Genomic DNA, 21,288 nt, shown 5'->3' with positions numbered 1-21,288 from the left:
CTTTGTTCCCTATATTTGCACTGGTGGCGAACTTTGATGCCCAGTGGATGTAATATGTGTAATAGCCGTGATAGCCTAGCATAAGTTGCTTGCTTATTTATTTCCTTGTTGTCTTGTTTATTTGTTTGCTTGTAGTCAGTGCAGTTCTTTTTCCGCAGTTTGCTAGTGGCTGCAATAACCTATTTTTTAAAACTAGGCCACAATAACCATGGGCTAATATTTACTGTCGTGACACTGGGCCTCCTACGGGCCGTAGAAACAGTGGGCCTACTACGGGCCGTAGAAACAGTAGGCCTTCTACGGGCCGTAGAAACAATGGGCCTTCTACGGGTCATATCATCAATGGGCCTTATACGGGCCGTATGATCGATTGGCCAAACATGGGCCAATAACATGCCGCATTATGGCCGTAAACGGGGTAGAGTTGGAATCATCCGTTCATGGGCCGACCATAACGGGCCATCGTTAATAGGCCGTATTTGATGACGCTATGAAAACGGCCAACGTATTAACGGACCACAAACGGGCCGACTGTAACCACGGGCTGAATTTGGCCCACAAGAAGAAAATGACAGTAACGGGCCGTAAGTAAACGAATGCTGGAAATGAGCCCAAGAATAAATGGGCTCTGAGAAGGCCGAAAGATAACATGGGCTGGAAACGGCCAACGGAATAACGGGCCGTTAATGGGTATAAAGTGATACACTGTTCATTACGGGCCAGTTTCACCACGGGCCGTTAATGGGTGTAAAGTGATACACTGTTCATTACGGGCCAGTTTCACCACGGGCCGTTAATAGGCCAAGAGTTACATAGGGCCTCATATGGGCCGAAAGATGTCATAGGCCATACATGGGCCAGAAGTGAAAATGGGCTGGAATTATATTGGATGGCCCAGATGACGCTACTGGGCCTAATTCGGATAGGGCATAATGGGCCTTGGGTTAGCGGGCTGTAAATGGGCTATATGCGAACAGGCCGTTAACAGGCTTTCCATGGGCCGGCCCGCCACCTTTTGACCAAGTCAAATGGGCCGGCCCTTTCACAGGAATGGGCCTCTGTTGGGCCGTGCCATGTGTCGACGTATCATAGGCGCCTTCCGTCCAATGAGTGGATGACATCTGCCCCAACGATGAGCCGACACGTGTTTCCTCCAGCCAATGATGATTTTACACGTGGAAAATCCCCATTGGTCGGGGCTGTTAACGGGTTATTGGATCCAAAACCCGACCCAATAGCTTAACGGCGTTCCGTTACGGTGGATGCCACGTGTCGGTCACCCTTGATGAAAGCACTTCTGTGACGCGCGATTTATCGTCATGGAAGTGGACACTTCCGTGATGATAATTTTGGCAATGTCATGGAACACTTCTACGACAGCACAGGTATGACTATCTTGATTCTGTCATAAATTTGTCATGGATGTACATGCATGACAGAAAATGCGACCTACTGTGACAAACACGTATCATCACGGAAGTGTATTTTTTTGTAGTGAGATGGGAAAGCAGTGGGAAAGTTCCTGAAGATTAAGGTCAGGATGAATATCAAGGCACCACTAATGCGGGGGTTCATACTGGACGAGGAGAAAGAAGATGAAGGTACCTTGATGGAGACCCCACGGGAGAAAGATGAGGAAGTCGAGGACAATAATTTGTGCCCTTTTGAGTATGAGTACCTCCCAGATTTCTGCTATGTTTGTGGTATTATAGGCCATATTGATAAAGCATGTGGTGTGAAACTAAAGAAGGGCGAGAAGAAGCAGTTCGGTCCATGGTTAAGGGCGTTTATGCCTAGGAGGGGAGGGGCGGAAGCTAGGGGGAAATGGGGTGATAGCAGGTCCATGACTGGTAGTCGCTGCACTAGCAACAGATGTATGGGGGCCTGGAAAGGACGCTCCGTCTCTGGCAGTGATGCCCCCTCGTGGCAGAAAGAGAGTAAGAGCTGGGCTGACATGGCTGAGGAGGAGGAGAGGGGCCAGGAGGTGACGAGTCCTATGAAGAAGGGTGGTGCAGTACGCCATGCCGGTACGCCAAAATGCCTCACATTTCCAGTGGAGAAAGAGAAGAGGCTGCTACAGCAAACTCACACAACACAAGAGATTGGAGGGAAAAAGGGGTCTGATCCCCTTGGTACGACAACCGAATCCACACAACCGAATCCTGTGCAAGGTGAGCCTGTGGGCGAGGTGAGGGAGACAATAAGTGCAAACCGGATAGAGAAGGGTACTGTTGGGTCCAATACTCAACATGAGGGACGACAGGACAGTGAAATGGACGTGGGAGACAGGGTGGGTATGGAGGCCGAGGCCATGCAAAGGACGGCCATGTTGATTGATGTACGCGCTCATGAGAAAGACAAAGTACAGGGGGAGAAGCATGACAGGGCCGGGGGGCGGTATAAGAAGGTCAAGGGAAGAGAAGGGAAAACCATGGCCAAGAGCGGTGATGGACAGAATATGGTGCAGTAGGGGGGTAGAAGAAAGAGGGAAGTCACTGAAATGGAGCTAGACGGAAAGGAAATGGGTGCAAGATGAGGAATATGAGAAGGAAAAACAGAAGAGAGATATGAACAACCAGCAGTGCATGGGAGAGACAGAAGGCCAAGCTGAAGATAGCACGTCGATGAGCGCGGGGCTGCCTGGTCGGCCCTGCGAATCTCAATGAAGATTGTGGCATGGAACTGCCGGGGTTTGGGGAATGGGCCGGCAGTTCGTGGTCTTCTGGAGCTCCAGAAGAAGGAGGACCCCGATGTTTTATTCCTTTCAGAAACAAAGCTGAATAAAAATAAAGTGGAGAGGCTTAGATACACCTTGAAAATGCCCCATATTGTTTTCAGGGAGTGTGATGGCAAGAGTGGTGGTTTGGCTATGTTATGGAAAAGGGAAATAAACCTCAGTTTGCGATGGTTGGGACGCTCGCACATTGATGTTACTATCACTGGGGAGGACGGATTCAAATGGCGACTTACAGGGATATATGGACAACCAAACACAGAACTGAAGGAGGAGACGTGGAGGCTCATGAGAACACTGCATCTCCAGGAGAAGTTGCCGTGGGTGTGTATGGGTGATTTTAATGAAATCCTTTATAGCTTTGAGAAACAGGGAAGGCTGCCCAAAGCGCAAGTCTATATGAGTCGCTTTCGAGATGCTTTAAATTTTTGTAATCTAAATGACCTCGGCTTTGAGGGAGACATTTTTACTTGGCGTAATAATAATTTCCGTGTTGAAGGATATATCCGTCAACATCTTGATAGGGCCGTGGCTAATGCAGAATGGTGTGCACGTTTCCCTGGCTATAAGGTGATCAATGGGTGCCCTGAACACTCTGACCACAGACCAGTAATTTTAGCTGTCAATGGTGCAGTGATAACCCACAGTATAGGGGATCAATTGTAGCCTCTTTCGATAAGTAAGAGTGTCGAACCCAACGAGGAGCTAAAGGTAGAACAAATATCCCCTCAAGTTCTATCGACCACCGATACAACTCTACGCACGCTTAACGTTCGCTTTACCTAGAACAAGTATGAAACTAGAAGTACTTTGTAGGTGTTGTTGGATAGGTTTGCAAGATAATAAAGAGCGCGTAAATAAAAACTAGGGGCTGTTTAGTTAAAACACAATAAAGTAAATATAGCGAGTGTGGAAAAGTGATGGTAGGAGTTGCGAAATTGTCCTAAGCAATTGATTACTTTACTAGACCGATAGCAAGTTTCATGTGGGAGAGGCCACTGCTAGCATGTCATCCCTTACTTGGAATTCTATGCACTTATGATTGGAACTATTAGCAAGCATCCGCAACTACTAACGTTCATTAAGGTAAAACCCAACCATAGCATTAAGATATTATTGGTCCCCCTTCAATCGCGTATGCATCAATTTCTATGCTAGGTTGATGGGCACCAAAGGACAACAACATAACCACAAGCAAATTAAATCAATCATAGTAATTCATCAACCACCAATAAGACAACGAAAATCTACTCAAACATCATAGGATGGCAACACATCATTGGATAATAATATGAAGCATAAAACACCATGTTCAAGTAGAGGGTACAGCGGGTTGCGGGAGAGTGGACCGCTGTAGATAGAGGGGGGAAGGTGATGGATATGTTGGTGAAGATGGCGGAGGTGTTGGTGTAGATCGCGGTGATGATGATGGTGGTCACGGCAGCGTTCCGGCGCCACCGGAAGAGAGGGGGAGAGTGGCCCCTTCTTCTTCTTCTTCTTCTTCTTCTTCCTTGACCTCCTCCCTAGATGGGAGAAGGGATTCCCCTCTGGTCCTTGGCCTCCATGGCATGGGAGGGGCGAGAGCCCCTCCAAGATTGGATCTGTCTCTCTGTCTCTCTCTGTTTCTCCGTTCTCTTCTGCTGCCCTTTCACCATTTCGTGTATATATGGAGATCCGTAACTCCGATTGGATTGAAACCTTTGCCCAGATCTTTTTCCAAAAATTAGCTTTCTTGCGGCCGAAGAAGGGAATCAACCGCCTTAAGGGTGGCCCACGAGGGTCAGGGGCGCGCCTGCCTGGAGTGGGCGTGGGCCCCACCCTCGTGGCCACCTCGGGCACCGTCTCATGTTGATTTTACTTCCCAAAAATCACAAATATTCCAAAATAATTCTCCGTCCGTTTTTATCCCGTTTGGACTCCGTTTGATATGGGGTTTCTACGAAACATAAAACATGCAACAAACAGGAACTGGCACCGGGCACTGGATCAATATGTTAGTCCCAAAAATAATATAAAAAGTTGCCAAAAGTATATGAAAGTTGAATAATATTGGCATAGAACAATAAAAAATTATAGATACGACGGAGACGTATCAGCATCCCCAAGCTTAATTCCTGCTCGTCCTCGAGTAGGTAAATGATAAAAAAGATAATTTTTGATGTGGAATGCTACCTAGCATAATCTTGATCATTTATCTAGTCATGGCATGAATATTAAAACACGAGTGATTCAAAGCAATAGTCTATCATTTGACATAAAAACAATAATACTTCAAGCCTACTAATAAAGCAATCATGTCTTTTGAAAATAACAAGGCCAAAGAAAGTTATCCCTACAAAATCATATAGTCTGGCTATGCTCCATCTTCACCACACAAAATATTCAAATCATGCACAACCCTGATGACAAGCCGAGCAATTGGTTCATACTTTTTAATGCACTTCAGCTTTTTCAACCCTCACGCAATACATGAGCGTGAGCCATGGACATAGCACTATAGGTGGAATAGAATATGATGATGGGGGTTATGTGGAGAAGACAAAAAAGGAGAAAGTCTCACATCGACGCGGCTAATCAACGGGCTATGGAGATGCCCATCAATTGATGTCAATGTGAGGAGTAGGGATTGCCATGCAACGGATGCACTAGAGCTATAAGTGTATGAAAGCTCAAACTGAAACTAAGTGGGTGTGCATCCAACTTGCTTGCTCATGAAGACCTAGGGCATTTGAGGAAGCCCATCGTTGGAATATACAAGCCAAGTTCTATAATGAAAATTCCCACTAGTATATGAAAGTGATAACTCAAGAGACTCTCCATATAAAGAACATGGTGCTACTTTGAAGCACAAGTGTGGTAAAAGGATAGTAACATTGCCCCTTCTCTCTTTTTTCTCTCTTTTTTTGTTTTTTTTTCTCTTTTTTTGGGCCTTCTCTTTTTTTGGCCTTTCTCTCTTTTTTTTAATTATTTTTTCGTCCGGAGTCTCATCCCGACTTGTGGGGGAATCATAGTCTCCATCATCCTTTCCTCACTGGGGCAATGCTCTAATAATGATGATCATCACACTTTTATTTACTTACAACTCAATATTACAACTCGATACTAGAACAAAGATATGACTCTATATGAATGCCTCCGGCGGTGTACCGGGATGTGCAATGATCTAGCGTAGCAATGACATCAAAAAACGGACAAGCCATGAAAACATCATGCTAGCTATCTTACGATCATGCAAAGTAATATGACAATAAATGCTCAAGTCATGTATATGATGATGATGGAAGTTGCATGGCAATATATCTCGGAATGGCTATGGAAATGCCATGATAGGTAGGTATGGTGGCTGTTTTGAGGAAGATATAATGAGGCTTATGTGTGATAGAGCGTATCGTATCACGGGGTTTGGATGCACCGACGAAGTTTGCACCAACTCTCGAGGTGAGAAAGGGCAATGCACGGTACCGAAGAGGCTAGCAATGATGGAAGGGTGAGAGTGCGTATAATCCATGGACTCACATTAGTCATAAAGAACTCATATACATATTGCAAAATTTTATTAGCCCTCGAAGCAAAGTACTACTATGCATGCCCCTAGGGGGATAGATTGGTAGGAAAAGACCATCGCTCGTCCCTGACCGCCACTCATAAGGAAGACAATCAATAAATACCTCACTCCAACTTTACATAACGGTTCACCATACGTGCATGCTACGGGAATCACAAACCTCAACACAAGTATTTCTACAATCCACAACCACCCACTAGCATGACTCTAATATCACCTTCTTTATATCGCAAAACTATTGCAAGGAATCAAACATATCATATTCAGTGATCTACAAGTTTTCTGTAGGATTTTATGACTAACCATGTGAATGACCAATTCCTGTCATCTCTCTAAATAGATATAAGTGAAGAAAGAGAGTTTAATTCTTTCTACAGAAGATATGCCCACGCTCTAACAAATATAAGTGAAGCAAAAGAGCATTCTACAAATGGCGGTTTTCTATGTGAAGAGAAATAGGCAATCCAAGCTTCAAATGATATAAGTGAAGCACATGAAGCATTCTATAAAGCCATACTCAAAAGATATAAGTGAAGTGCAATGAGCATTCTATAAATCAACCAAGGACCATCTCATACCAGCATGGTGCATAAAAGAAAAATAAAAACTAAATCAAAAGACGCTCCAAGATTTGCACATATCGCATGAACGAAACGAATCCGAAAACATACCGATATTTGTTGAAGAAAGAGGGGATGCCTTCCGGGGCATCCCCAAGCTTAGACGCTTGAGTCTCCTTGAATATTTACTTGGGGTGCCTTGGGCATCCCCAAGCTTGACCTCTTGCCTCTCTTCCTTCTTCTCACATCGAGACCTTCTCGATCCTCGAACACTTCATCCACACAAAACTTCAACAGAAAACTCGGTAAGATCTGTTAGTATAATAAAGCAAATCACTACTCTAAGTACTGTTTCAAACCAATTCATATTTTGTTTTTGCATTGTGTCTATTGTAATATAGCTTTTCCATGGCTTAATCCACTGATATAAATTGATAGTTTCATCAAAACAAGCAAACTATGCATCAAAAAACAGAATCTGTCTAAAACAGAACAGTCTGTAATAATCTGAACATTCACCATACTTCTGATACTTGAAAAATTCTGCCAAAATTAGGAAACATAAAAAATTTGTATAGAAAGATAGTGCAAAAAGAATCAGAACCATTTGACATTCCAGTAATAAATGTAGAATAGCGCACTATAGCCAAAGTTTCTGTCCTGCACCGTACAAACCAACAAGCATTGTAAACATCCTAAAGGCAAACCTTAGCACATTATTTTTATAATACAATGGAATTGTACAAGGGGATAATTTTTTTTTGAAAAGTTTCTGTAATCAAGATTCACAAAGTTTCCGTGAGCATGAACAAAGTTCAAGGCTAGCTCCCACTTCAACAATGCTCGTCTTTCTCACTTTCGCTTTTCTTTTTGAAAAAGTTTTGGGTTCCCCTCTTTATTTTTGTTGTTTTTAAACTATATGAAAGCACTCAAAAGAAATAAATGACTCTCTAAAACTTCCGGGTTGTCTCCCTGGCAGAGCTTTCTTTAAAGCCATTAAGCTAGGCATATAGTGCTCAAGTAGTGAATCCACCCGGATCCCAAGGTATATCAAAGCCAACTTTAATTAGCAATGATTTGGCATTTAGTAGTGAGCACACGGCAACAGATATCATGTAACAACGAAGTCTAACTCTCTTCCTATGCATCGGCATGTCATAAAAGAACAATTCATGCACACATAGTAAAGGCCAATGCATAGTATAAACAGTTTCTTGCAATTTTTATCGTGTTGGAAACATAGAGAGGTGGAGATATAGTTCCTCTCTCATAATAATTGCAAGTAGGAGCAGCAAGCACATGCATATTATATTCATCAAAATCATCATGTGCAACGGTAAAAGGCAACCCATCAATGTAATCCTTAATAAGTGCAAACTTCTCCGATATAGTGTAGTCGGGAGAATTCAAAAAGATAATAGGACTATCATGTGTGGGTGCAATAGCAACAATTTCATGTTTAACATAAGGAACTATAGCAAGTTCATCTCCATAAGCATAATTCATATTGGCATCTTGGCCACAAGCATAGCAAGCATCATCAAAAAGGGATATTTCAAGAGAATCAACGGGATCATAACAATCATCATAGCAATCATCCTTCGGTAAGCACGAAGGGAAATTAAACAATGTATGAGTTGAAGAGTTACTCTCATTAGAAGGTGGGCACGGGTAGCTAGTCCGCTCTCCCCCCTTTTGTTCTTCGCTCTCCTCATCATCTTTTTCATCCAATGAGCTCACAGTTTCATCAATTTCTTCTTCCATAGTCTCCTGCAAAATATTAGTCTCTTCTTGGACAGCGGAGACTTTCTCAATAAGCGCATCAATATAGGAATTATATTCATAATTATCATAGCAATATTTCAATATAGCAAAATTTTCAGGCCTATAAACATCATCATCAAAAGCTTCATACTTTTCAAACAAAGATTCAATTTCATAAGCACCCTTAAAAGCAACAAATTCTTCAATTTGTTCAACATCATAGTAATCATATATACCATTAGCATAAGAAGCTAAGGTTTCATTATCATTAAATTTGCATGAAAAGGGGAGGTGTGGAGCCTTCATCCTAGAGCAACAAGTATAATCATAACTCAAGCATACTTGCCGAGCATACCACTTCAAAATATAAATTTGATCCCATAATAGTTTCCCTTTTTGTGTCAAGCGATAATCCCTAAAGTATTCACGTTGATCCAACGTTACTCCCATTACCAAATTGAATGGGGTTTTCTCTGGATTATCAAAGTAGTACATAATATCTGTCACATAACGAGCATCGAGGGTTTGAGGAAGTACTTTGTAGGTGTTGTTGGATAGGTTTGCAAGATAATAAAGAGCGCGTAAATAAAAACTAGGGGCTGTTTAGATAAAGACACAATAAAGTAAATATAGCGAGTGTGGAAAAGTGGTGGTAGGAGTTGCGAAATTGTCCCTAAGCAATTGACTACTTTACTAGACCGATAGCAAGTTTCATGTGGGAGAGGCCACTGCTAGCATGTCATCCCTTACTTGGAATTCTATGCACTTATGATTGGAACTATTAGTAAGAATCCGCAACTACTAACGTTCATTAAGGTAAATCCCAACTATAGCATTAAGATATATTGGTCCCCCTTCAATCCCGTATGCATCAATTTCTATGCTAGGTTGAAGCTTTTGTCACTCTTGCCCTCTAATACATAGTCCTATCAACATACAACTAACCCTATGGTGTGATCCACGCGCGCGCTCATATGATGGGCACCAAAGGACAGCAACATAACCACAAGAAAATTAAATCAATCATAGTAATTCATCAACCACCGATAGGACAACGAAAATCTACTCAGACATCATAGGATGGCAACACATCATTGGATAATAATATGAAGCATAAAGCACCATGTTCAAGTAGAGGGTACAACGGGTTGCGGGAGAGTGGACCGCTGTAGATAGAGGGGGGAAGGTGATGGAGATGTTGGTGAAGATGGCGGAGGTGTTGGTGTTGATCGCGGTGATGATGATGGTGGTCACGGCAGCGTTTCGGCGCCAACGGAAGAGAGGGGGAGAGGGGCCCCTTCTTCTTCTTCTTCTTCCTTGACCTCCTCCCTAGATGGGAGAAGGGTTTCCCCTCTGGTCCTTGGCCTCCATAGCATGGGAGGGGCGAGAGCACCTCCGAGATTGGATCTGTCTCTCTGTCTCTCTCTGTTTCTCCGTTCTCTTCTGCTGCCCTTTCACCGTTTCGTGTATATATGGAGATCCGTAACTCCGATTGGATTGAAACCTTCGCCCAGATCTTTTTCAAAAAATTAGCTTTCTTGCGGCCGAAGAAGGGCATCAACCGCCTTAAGGGTGGCCCACGAGGGTCAGGGGCGCGCCTGCTTGGAGTGGGCGTGGGCCCACCCTCGTGGCCACCTCGGGCACCGTCTCGCGTTGATTTTACTTCCCAAAAATCACAAATATTCCAAAATAATTCTCCGTCCGTTTTTATCCCATTTGGCCTCCGTTTGATATGGGGTTTCTGCGAAACATAAAACATGCAACAAACAGGAACTGGCACTGGGCACTGGATCAATATGTTAGTCCCAAAAATAATATAAAAAGTTGCCAAAAGTATATGAAACTTGAATAATATTGGCATGGAACAATAAAAAATTATAGATACGATGGAGACGTATCATGCAACAAAGCGGCCTCGACCAAGACCAAGCAATCTCAATAAGTGTTTCGAGGCGAGGTGGTGATACGTCTCCAACGTATCTATAATTTTTGATTGCTCCATGCTATATTATCTACTGTTTAGGACATTATTGGGCTTTATTATTCACTTTTATATTATTTTTGGGACTAACCTATTAACCGAAGGCCCAGCCCAGAATTGCTGTTTTTTTGCCTATTTCAGAGTTTCACAGAAAAGGAATATCAAACGGAGTCCAAACAGAAAGAAACCTTCGGGAACGTGATTTTCAGAACGAACAAGATCCAGGAGACTTGGACTCTACGTCAAGAAATAAAGGAGGAGGCCACGAGGTAGGGGGGCGCGCCTACCCCCCCAGGGCAAGCCCTCCACCCTCGTGGGCCCCCTGTTGCTCCACCGACGTACTCCTTCCTCCTATATATACCTACGTACCCCCAAACGATCAGAGACAGAGCCAAAAAACTAATTCCACCGCCGCAACCTTCTGTACCCACGAGATCCCATCTTGGGGCCTGTTCCGGAGCTCCGCCGGAGGGGGTATCCATCACGGAGGGCTTCTACATCAACACCATAGCCCCTCCGATGAAGTGTGAGTAGTTTACCTCAGACCTTCGGGTCCATAGTTATTAGCTAGATGGCTTCTTCTCTCTTTTTGGATCTTAATACAATGTTCTCGCCCTCTCTCGTGGAGATCTATTCGATGTAATCTTCTTTTGAGGTGTGTTTGTTGAGACCGATGAATTGTGGGTTTATGATCAAGTTTATCTATGAACAATATTTGAATCTTCTCTGAATTCTTTTATGTATGATTGGTTATCTTTGCAAGTCTCTTCGAATTATCAGTTTGGTTTGGCCTACTAGATTGATCTTTCTTACAATGGGAGAAGTGCTTAGCTTTGGGTTCAATCTTGCGGTGTCCTTTCCCAGTGATAGTAGGGGCAGCAAGGCACGTATTGTATTGTTGCCATCAAGGATAACAAGATGGTTTTTTTTCATATTGCATGAATTTATCCCTCTACATCATGTCATCTTGCTTAAGGCGTTACTCTGTTCTTATGAACTTAATACTCTAGATGCATGCTGGATAGCGGTCGATGTGTGGAGTAATAGTAGTAGATGCAGGCAGGAGTCGGTCTACTTGTCTCGGACGTGATGCCTATATACATGATCATACCTAGATATTCTCATAACTATGCTCAATTCTGTCAATTGCTCAACAGTAATTTGTTCACCCACCGTAAAATACTTATGCTCTCGAGAGAAGCCACTAGTGAAACCTATGGCCCCCGGGTCTATCTTCGTCATATTAACCTTCCAATACTTAGTTATTTCCTTTGCTTTTTTTACTTTGCTTTTATTTTACTTCGCATCTTTATCACAAAAATACCAAAAATATTATCCTATCATATCTATCAGATCTCACTCTCGTAAGTGACCGTGTAGGGATTGACAACCCCTTATCACATTGGTTGCGAGGATTTATTTGTTTTGTGTAGGTGCGAGGGACTCGCGCGTAGCCTGCTACTGGATTGATACCTTGGTTCTCAAAAACTGAGGGAAATACTTACGCTACTTTGCTGCATCACCCTTTCCTCTTCAAGGGAAAACCAACGCAGTGCTCCAGAGGTAGCAGGTGGCTGCTGGAGGATGGATGTGAGGAGATAGTGGTGAATGCGTGGGAGAAAGCGGGGAGTACAGGGGAGTGTAAGGTGGCGTAGCGGCTCAAGTGTGTATCACGAGATCTTGATGAATGGAGCAGAGATGTACTGGGTGACTTGCAAAAGCGTATTAAGAAGCTCAAAGAGGAATTAGAGAGGTGCCGGAGAGGGGATCTCACAGAAACTGCGATTCAGAGGGAACAAGTGCTACTTTCAAGCTTGAACGTCTTGAGGAGCAGCTTGAAATCTTCTGGAAACAGAGGGCACATACTGGTTGGCTAGTGAAGGGAGATAGAAACACTGAGTTTTTCCACAAATTTGCCTTAGACAGAAAACGCAAGAACCATATTGAGGTTCAAGGAGAGGAAGGGTTGAAGTCACTTATAACTAATCATTTCTCTAACTTGTTTACCCCCATGGCAGGTATAAATCTAAATAGTGTGCTTGAGGCGGTTTCACCTGGGGTGACCCGGCAAATGAATAAGATTTTGTGCATCGAGTACACGGAGAAGGAAATCGGGAAGGCACTGGATGAAATGGGGGACCTCAAGGCACCGGGTGCAGATGGTATGCCGGCCGTGTTCTACAAGTGGTTCTGGAGTACGGTGAGCGAAGCTGTGGTACATGAAGTGTTAAACGTGTTGAGGTGGCAGTATACCTGAGGGATGGAATGAAACAATTGTGGTAAAGGTTTGGAACCCTGATCAGATAAAGGATCTATGCCCTATTTGCCTCTGCAATGCCGTATATAAGCTTGTATCAAAGGTGCTTGCAAACCGGCTCAAACTGATCTTGGATGAGATTATTTCTGCAAACCAGAGTGCCTTCGTCCCGGGACGGTTGATCTCGGATAACACCATTCTTGCTTATGAGATGACACACTATATGAGAAGGAAGAGAAAAGGGAAGGAGGTCCTCATGGCCCTTAAGCTGGATATGAGCAAAGCGTACGATAGAGTTGAATGGCCTTTCTTGGAAGGGATGATGAGGAGGTTGGGCTCTGCGGATGCTTTTGTGCAGTTGGTTATGAAGTGCATCACAACGGTTTCATATCGTTTCCGTGTCAACGGCGACATATCAGATGTGGTTGTCCCGGGAAGAGGACTAAGGCAGGGCGACCCCATATCCCCCTACCTATTCCTAATTTGTGATGAAGGCTTCTCAGCTTTGCTTCATAAAGCGGATGAGGATAATCAGATCCGAGGGATTAAACTAGCTGCTACAGCCCCAAGAGTCAATCACCTACTGTTTGCCGATGATTCTCTGCTAGTCATGGAGGCCAACATCCAGAGTGTCCAAGCCGTTAATAGCATACTGCAAGCATATGAGGAATGTTCAGGACAGATGATAAACCATGAGAAGTCCTCGGTTATGTTTAGTGCCAATGCTAGCCAAAACTTTAAGAACTTAATCATGCAAGAGCTATAGTTGGGAACGATCGCTGATGGAGGTAAATATTTGGGACTGCCAACTTATGTGGGGAAATCAAAGAAAAAATGTTTTTCATATATCAAGGATAGCATTGTAAGTCGGCTCCACAGTGGCTAGGAAAGGTGCACGTCTATGGCGGGCAAGGAGGTCTACATCAAAGCTGTGGCTCAGGCGATACCAACCTATGCCATGGCTTGTTTCGACCTCACAAAGTCACTCTGTGATGAGATAAGCCAGCTAATATGCCACTATTGGTGGAATAAACAAGAGGAGGAAAATAAAATGCAATGGGTTGGGTGGGAGAGAATGAAGCTATCGGAGAAGGAAGGTGGCCTCGGTTTCTGGGATCTCCATTCCTTCAACATGGCAATGCTGGCAAAGCAAGGATGGCGCCTAATCCAGTCCCCGAATCACTATGTGCACAGGTCCTCCGGGCGAAATATTTTCCGGCTGGTAATGTTCTCACTGCTGAACCAAAGCAGGGCATGAGTTATGTGTGGAGAAGCATACACTAGTAGAAAAAGGGTCAAATGTTCAGATCATTAGTACCGGTTTGAATTTGAGCTGGCACTAATGCGTCCATTAGTGCCGGTTCCAACGGCTAGGCGGGCCGATCTCATTAGTACCAGTTCTTGCCGAACTTTTGGGACTGGTTCGTGCCACGAACCGGTACTAAAGAGAGTGGTGGCAGGATATTGTCAGTCTGGGCCCCCTCCAGCACTTTTAGTACCGGTTTGTTCCTCGAACCGGTACTAAAGGTCGTCCTATATAAACCCTTCATCCACCCACGCTCTGTTCTTCCCCCTTTCCCCTCTCCTCTGTTCTTCCCTTCCTCTCGAGCTCATCACAAATTTTGTCAAGATTTGAAGGCCCCCATCCATTCAAATGATCACAAAGGTTAGCAACTTTGTCCTTTCATCTCTCATTGCTAGATTAGCTCTTGCAATGGTTTATATAGTGATTAATTTTTGGGTTTTAGTAATTTGGGAGGAATTATATGTGGTATTATTTGATCTATATGCAATTTGAGGTCAAAATAACACTTAGTTTGCATATGTAGGTGTGGTTTACTTAATGCCTTCTAAATATCCATCGTAACCACCGTCGATCGCCCGCACCGTCCCGTCGCTAGCACCACCTTGTGGTGAGCCTCTTGTTCATGAATTTTTTATATAAAAAATTCATGTTTGTGTGATTTGGATATATAGTTACTCGTATAATTATCTTACCCGTACGTTGTTTGTTATACATAGTGCCATGGTTTTGATATCTGTCCCTGTCGGCCCTCGTCCGTGTTATGATTCGGATGTGGTATATTCTCTTTTAAAACTATTTGTTCCATTTCGTGTTTATGACAAATTATGCCCATCAAGTTGACATAGATATTTTTATCTAGGAGGTATGTGAACCGGAAATTCCAACCGACCCTATTGTCGAGAGGTTAAATTTAGTTGAAAGAGAAAACAAGTATTTGAAAGAAAAATTGAAAAGAATTGAGGGGGAGAAGATGGAATTGGAGTTGCATGTTGCCGATGTCGTCGATGATCACAAGATCAAGATGGAGAAAATGCGCTTGAAGATTATAAAGATTAGAAAATATGCCATTGATAGTGAGGCTTGGTATCATTATGCTGTTGGATCAATTGTTACCTTAGTTGCAATCTTGATCGCATTTGTTGTTGCATTTAAATGCTTTAGCTAGAGAGTTATTTGTTTGTTGCATTTAAGTGTTGTATGAACTTGTATTAATTTGGTCTTTTCGGTGTTGTGTAATGAAGATGAGCCGACAATGGATGTACGATGACCGATGCTCTCCCGAGTTCATTAATGGCGTGCATACTTTTTTGCTTGCGGCTGAGGCAAACAAGCAGGCAGATGGTTTTATGCCTTGTCCATGTGCTGGTTGTAAGAATGATCACAATTACTCTAACGTAAGAACCATTCACATCCACCTGTTTGAGTCCGGTTTCATGCCCTACTATAATGTTTGGACCAAGCACGGAGAAAGAGGGGTTATGGTGGAAGACAATGAAGAAGAGGAGGACGACGATAGCTATCCTGGACATGGGTTCCCTGAATACGATGATACGACAATGGGGGAAGAAGCTGAGCCGGTAATGGGGGAAGAAGCTGAGCCGACAATGCATGAAGAAGCTGAAGAAGAGGCATCAGATGAGCCCGTTGATTATCTAGGTCGGGCCATTGCCGATGCAAAGAGAAACTGCGCAAGTGATTTGGAGAAGAAGAAGTTGCAGCGCATGTTAGAGGATCACAAGAAATTGTTGTACCCGAATTGCGAAGGTGACAAGAAAAAGTTGGGCACCACACTGTAATTGCTGCAATGGAAGGCAGAGAATGGTGTATCTAACAAGGGATTTGGAAAGTTGCTGGTAATGATAAAGAATATGCTTCCAAAGGACAAGGAATTGCCCGAGAGTACGTACGAAGCAAAGAAGGTGTCTGCCCTCTAGGGTTAGAGGTGCAGAAGATACATGCATGCCCTAATGACTGCATCCTCTACCGCGGAGAGTACGAGGATTTGAACGCGTGCCCAGTATGCGGTGCATTGCGCTATAAGATCAGCCGCGATGACCCTGGTGATGTCGAGGGCGAGCGCCCCAGGAAAAAGATTCCTGCCAAGGTGATGTGGTATGCTCCTATAATACCACGGTTGAAACGTTTCTTCCAAAACAAAGAGCATGCCAAGGCGATGCGATGGCACAGAGAAGACCGTAAGAAAGACGGAAAGTTGAGAGTACCCGCTGACGGGTCACCACTACTAGAAAAAGGGCTATAGATGGGATTGACATTAATGGCGCACCACACAAGCAGTGCGCCATTAGTATATACTAATGGCGCACCACCTTCTGACACGCCATTAGAGATGAAACTACTAATGGCGCACCTGGGCCAGGGTGCGCCATTAGTATAAATTTTTTTTAACTAGTGCGCCTGTCCAAACATACTAATGGCGCATCCAGACAAAGTGCGCCATTAGTAGTTGAAACTACTAATGGCGCACCATGCACAGGGTGCGCCATTAGTATATAATTTTTTTTAACTAGTGCGCCTGTCCAAACATACTAATGGCGCATCCAGAGACAGTGCGCCATTAGTAGTTGAAACTACTAATGGCGCACCAGTCCCGGGGTGCGCCATTAGTATCAAATTTTTTTTAACTAGTGCGCCTGTCCAAACATACTAATGGCTCATCCGGAGACAGTGCGCCATTAGTAGTTGAAACTACTAATGGCGCACCTGGGCCAGGGTGCGCCATTAGTATCAATTTTTTTTAACTAGTGCGCCTGTCCAAACATACTAATGGCGCATCCTGCCCGCGGTGCGCCATTAGTAGTTGTAACTAGTAATGGCGCACCAGGCCCAAGGTGCGCCATTAGTATAAAAAGTTTTTTTTTACTACTGCGCCTGTACAAACATACTAATGGCGCATCTAGAGTTGGTGCGCCATTAGTTAGTGGGCAGCAACAAGATATTTTGGACAGCCTCTCCTACCCACACTCACTTTCTCCCCACTTCATTCTCTCCACCTCCTCCTTGTCTCGGGTGCCTCCTCTTTTTCACCTCATTTCCACCATAGATTCATTCAATTTAAGTGGTTAAATTACCTTGTTTTGATAGGTAAGTAAGGGGGGAAGCTATATTTATGTTGTTCTCCCTACAACAATGTGCACATGCACTTTTTATGGCCTAGCTAGATCTATGTATGTTCGTGGTGTTGCATATGTTTGTGGTGTTGCATATGTGTTTGTGTTTGGAGGTGTACCGGTATTTGAAATGCGATAGTTGCCAATATTTTGCCGGAATGTTGATTCATTTCCGTTTCGGCGAGAATTTTGGCATTAAGCATTCTTTTTGGTCCTATTTTTAGGGAAAGTCATGCCAAATTTTTTCTTGGTTCTAAAATATCATTTTGCTCTACCCCGCAGGCGACCATGGTCCGCATGATGACCGAAGGCATCGTGAATAGGTTTTTGAGGTCCGCGAAGGCCGAGATGCTTCAAAAGAACGAGACGGAGATAAGATGTCCGTGTCGAAGATGCAAGCTGAAGAGCCTTATTGCGGACCCGGAATCCTAGCAGGTGCGGGACCACCTGCTCTTGCGTGGTTTCATGGATGGCTATCGGTGGCAAGGTGATGAATATGACTACGAAGTCGTCCATGGGGGCCGGGCAAGAAATGAGGAAGGGCAGCAAGACAACCACCGCGGCTCGGGCGGGCGAGAAGACGAAGAATCCCCAGGAGATGATCACGACGGTGATGCTGTACACAGTCATCGTGTAGAAGATGCAGGACATGATGATGAGGAAGATGCCGGAGCAGACGACGGGCATGATCATGAAGATGATGATGCCGGCAGAGCAGACGACGCTGGACCATCGATGGGCTGGGTGCAGGACCCTCATATTCAAGAGCTGCTTCTCAAGCAGACGGATAACGCAAGAGCTGCCGCCCGAGAGAAAGCCAAGATGGATCAACTTGAGTTAGACGCGGTTACTCCATTGTATGAAGGATGCAGGCCCGAGGATACCCGCCTGAAAGTAACGCTCATGGCTCTGGAGATGAAGGTAAAACACAAAATGACCGACGCATGCTTCGACGAGAACATGTCATTCTGGCACGAACGTCTTCCCAAGGGGAACAAGTGCCCGACCAGTTTGGAGGAGGCGAAGAAAATCGTGTGTCATCTGGATTTACCGCACGTGAAATACCATGTGTGCATGAACAATTGCATCATTTATCGGGACGAGCACGCGGAGTCTACCATATGTCCGGTGTGCGGCGTCACTCGATACAAGAAGAGGAAGAAAGCTCCTCGAAAAGTGGTGTGGTACTTTCCGATCACTCCTCGTCTGCGGCGGTATTTCGCGGACCCTAAGGTAGCAAAGCTCCTGCGTTGGCACGCGGATAGGGAGGAGAAGAAGCGAGAAGATGACGCAAATGATCCGGAGATAGATAAAAAAGACAAGATGCTGAGTCACCCTAAGGATGCGAGCCAGTGGCAAGCGTTGAACTTCGAAGACCTAGAATTTGGGAACGATCCAAGGAACATCGTGCTGGGCGCGAGCACCGATGGAGTCAATCCGTTTGGCAGCCAGAGAAGCACACATAGCACCTGGCCTGTGTTTGTGTGGATGTACAACCTTCCCCCCTGGTTGTGCATGAAGAGGAAGTACATTCACATGAGTATGCTAATCGAAGGACCGAAACAACCAGGGAACGACATCAATCTATATCTGGGGCTGCTGAAAGAGGAGCTAGACACGCTGTGGAAAACGCCAGCCAATACGTGGGACGCCGCAGAGAAAGAATATTTCCCTATGAGAGCCGCGCTGCTCACGACGGTGCACGACTATCTCGGTTACGGATATCTCGCAGGGCAGGTGGTCTACGGATTTTCTGGATGCGTCAGGTGCATGGATGACACAACGTATCGCCAGCTAGATAGAGATCCCGGGTCTTCGAAAACCGTGTTCATGGGACATCGAAGGTGGCTTCGCGACGATGACCCGTGGAGAAAACGCAAGGATCTATTCGATGGTGAAACCGAACCCCGAGGACGCCCGCGTACGAGGAGCGGCGAGGAAATAGACGAGCTGTTGAAAAATTGGAAAGACTGCCCACTGCCGGGAAAGAAGCAAAAGGCGCCAGAGCCGGGAAAGAAGCGAAAGGCGCCAGAGCCGCTGCTGAAGGTATGGAAAACGAGGTCTGTTTTCTGGGACTTGCCGTACTGGAAGATCCACCGTGTGCCTCACAGCCTTGATGTCATGCATATCACGAAGAACGTGTGCGAGAGTCTGCTTGGTACCCTGCTCAACATGCCAGAGAGGACCAAAGATGGGCCGAAAGCAAGGGCAGACTTGAAATCAATGGGCATCAGGCAGGAGCTTCACGCTATATATGATGATGATGACGATGATGAGGCGAAGCAGGACACGGAAAGTCGTCGCAAAGGCAAAAAGGCCAAGAAGACCGGAAATGACTACCCTCCCGCGTGCTTCACTCTAAGTCAGGAGGAGATCGAGCAGTTTTTCACCTGCCTCGTAGGAGTAAAACTTCCTTACGGTTACGCGGGGAAGATAAGCAGATACCTAGACCTAGCGAAGCTGAAGTTCAGCGGGATGAAGTCTCACGACTGTCACGTGCTGATGACGCAGATACTTCCAGTTGCAATCCGTGGGATCATGGACGCGCACGTCCGTGAAACGCTATTTGGCCTATGCAACTTTTTCGACGTCATCTCTCGGAAGTCTGTTGGCGTGAGGCAACTCAGAAGGCTACAGGAAGAGATCATGGTGATACTATGCGAGCTTGAGATGTACTTCCCGCCCGCATTCTTCGACGTTATGGTGCATCTGCTGGTCCATATCGTGGACGATATCATCCAACTCGGGCCGACGTTCCTGCACAGCATGATGCCGTTCGAAAGGATGAATGGTGTCATCAAAGGATACGTTCGCAACATGTCACGTCCAGAGGGAAGCATAGCCAGGGGCTTTCTGACCGAAGAGTGCATCTCCTACTGCACGAATTATCTAGGCATCGAGAACCCCGTTGGTCTGCCCGTCAACAGGCACCTCGGCAGGCTCGCTGGATGGGGTCACCGTGAGGGTCGCCGCGAAATGCATGTCGACTTCGAGGGTCGACTCGCCGACTTTGAAAGAGCAAACCTAGTCGCGCTACAACACATAGACGTGGTCGATCCTTGGGTGGTAGAGCACAAAACCTTTATTAAGAAGACGTACAATGACCGAGGCCAACAGAGGACGGACGGAGATATACTCAAAGAGCACAACTCATGTTTCACGCGTTGGTTCAAGCAGAAGCTTCTGTCGTACCCTTTACATGAGGATTCTTCCGCGGAAGAACAACTCATATTCGCCTTGTCACAGGGCACCGAGCACGACCTGATGACCTATGAGGCGTACGATATCAACGGCTACACATTCTACATCGAGGCCAAGGACATGAAGAGCGATGGTTATCAGAACTCCGGGGTAACGATGGAATCCTACACCGGTAACGACAAGGACAGATACTACGGAAGGATCGAGGAGATCTGGGAGCTGAGCTACGCTAGAGAGAAGGTCCCGATGTTCCGTGTCAGATGGGCCAAGAGCATCCTAAAAGAAGACCGGTATTTCACCACCATGGTTATACCCGAAGCCAAATCCAAGACCGCAGGCGCAAACGTCACCGCGAAAAATGAGCCATGGGTACTGGCTTCCCAAGTGGACCAATGCTTCTTCATTACCGACCCGTCAAAGCCCAGTCGTGTTGTCGTGAGGAGAGGCAAAAGGAAGATCATCGGAATGGATGGAGTAGCCAATGAGCAAGACTTCGACAAGTACGGCGACCCGAGAATCGAACATGACGACGATGATGAAGTAGCAGCATACACCACAAGAAGAAGCAGGACCACCCTACCTAAAGGACGTCCGTTCCATAGAAGAACTCCATTTGCGAAAAAGAAGGGCAAGAAGATTGTGAACAGATAGCTAGCTAAGATCGATTGTATTTAAATCGTAGCCTTCATTTCTCGATTGTATTTCATGGGCACTTTTTGAACTATCATGAATATTTTTAAATTTCATGGACACTCGATCTTGACCCCCCTCCATCTCGATCGCTAGCTATCC

At 45.2% G+C, this 21,288-nt stretch overlaps 1 pseudogene; it reads left to right on the top strand.

The window, feature by feature from the left end:
- The first annotated feature begins 12,615 nt into the window (after positions 1 to 12,615).
- The window catches only part of LOC141021440 (uncharacterized), a 36,286-nt pseudogene continuing 27,613 nt past the window's right edge, over positions 12,616 to 21,288 (top strand).

This window comes from Aegilops tauschii, chromosome 4 (genome assembly GCF_002575655.3).
Source record: "Aegilops tauschii subsp. strangulata cultivar AL8/78 chromosome 4, Aet v6.0, whole genome shotgun sequence".
Classification (NCBI taxonomy): domain Eukaryota; kingdom Viridiplantae; phylum Streptophyta; class Magnoliopsida; order Poales; family Poaceae; genus Aegilops; species Aegilops tauschii.
The sequence above is the reverse complement of the archived record's forward strand: the minus strand, read 5'-3'. Positions and strand labels throughout refer to the sequence as shown.